An 829-nucleotide genomic window follows, 5' to 3' on the forward strand; every position below is an offset into this window, starting at 1 on the left:
ACTCTTTCCTGAGGTAACCGCAGTCCCCCTGCTTCCAAACATACCAATTCCAGCTGAGCTCAGAAATGGGCTTCCTTACCTGCTGCTTTCTGCTGCCTCCCTGCAGACACAGCTTCGATGATGTCCAGGCTGAGGTGGCAGAAGAGGATCCAGCAGGACACTGCCTGCTCGCGGACACTGGCTTCCAACGCTCCCAGGTTCACAGAGGTCTTCTGTTCCCCATTTCCCACATCCCTACATCTTGCGCTCACTTTGGCCCTGAAGCGATTCCGATGCTGTACAGCCAGTCTGTGGGTTACCACCTTCTCCTTCGCCTGCGTCTCCGGATCCTGTGCCCCTCAGAATGCCCCTTTCTCTCCTGGGACTCCTTCCCCTCCAGGTATGTTTCCTGGACAGCCCGCACCACCTGTCCCTCCTGTACCCCCGGCAGCCAATTTGCTTCCTGCACCCCCAGGCGCCCCTCCCCCTCAGGCCCCCGGGGCCCCACAGGCCGTGCCCTCCCCACTAGCTCGAGTCTCTCTCTGCGAGTCGAGGCCTCTCCTAGAACCACAGCCTCCCGTCTGAGGTGCTCGCAGCTCTCCCAGTACTGGTCCCCTTGCTCCCCGGAACTTTCGAGCCCCTTCCCGAGCTCAAAAGAGCGGTCCCCAAACTCCGACAGCTGCAGCAGCCTGCGTTGGCTCCCCTCCCCCCGCTCCTGCACCCCGGCGCGGGCCTCCCCACGCTCCTGTACTGCGGGGCTGCCTCCCCCCTTCTCCTGGTGCTGCTTGCGGGGCCCCAGCCCCTCCTCTTGCACCACAGGCCAGCTCGCGGAGCCGGTCCTCAGCGGCGG

At 63.8% G+C, this 829-nt stretch overlaps 1 protein-coding gene across 6 annotated transcripts in view; it reads right to left on the bottom strand.

The window, feature by feature from the left end:
- TNK2 (tyrosine kinase non receptor 2) overlaps positions 1-823 on the bottom strand; it is a 38,605-nt gene extending 37,782 nt beyond the window's left edge. For all 6 annotated transcript variants that reach the window (XM_015600289.1, XM_015600296.1, XM_006906142.2 and 3 more), the window contains exon 1: positions 80-823. The gene's annotated coding sequence lies outside the window, so the exon portion shown is untranslated. The remainder of the gene's footprint in view (positions 1-79) is intronic.
- Between the last annotated feature and the right edge of the window lie 6 nt (positions 824-829).

The sequence above is a fragment of the Pteropus alecto genome, unplaced genomic scaffold (assembly GCF_000325575.1).
Source record: "Pteropus alecto unplaced genomic scaffold, ASM32557v1 scaffold311, whole genome shotgun sequence".
Taxonomy (NCBI): domain Eukaryota; kingdom Metazoa; phylum Chordata; class Mammalia; order Chiroptera; family Pteropodidae; genus Pteropus; species Pteropus alecto.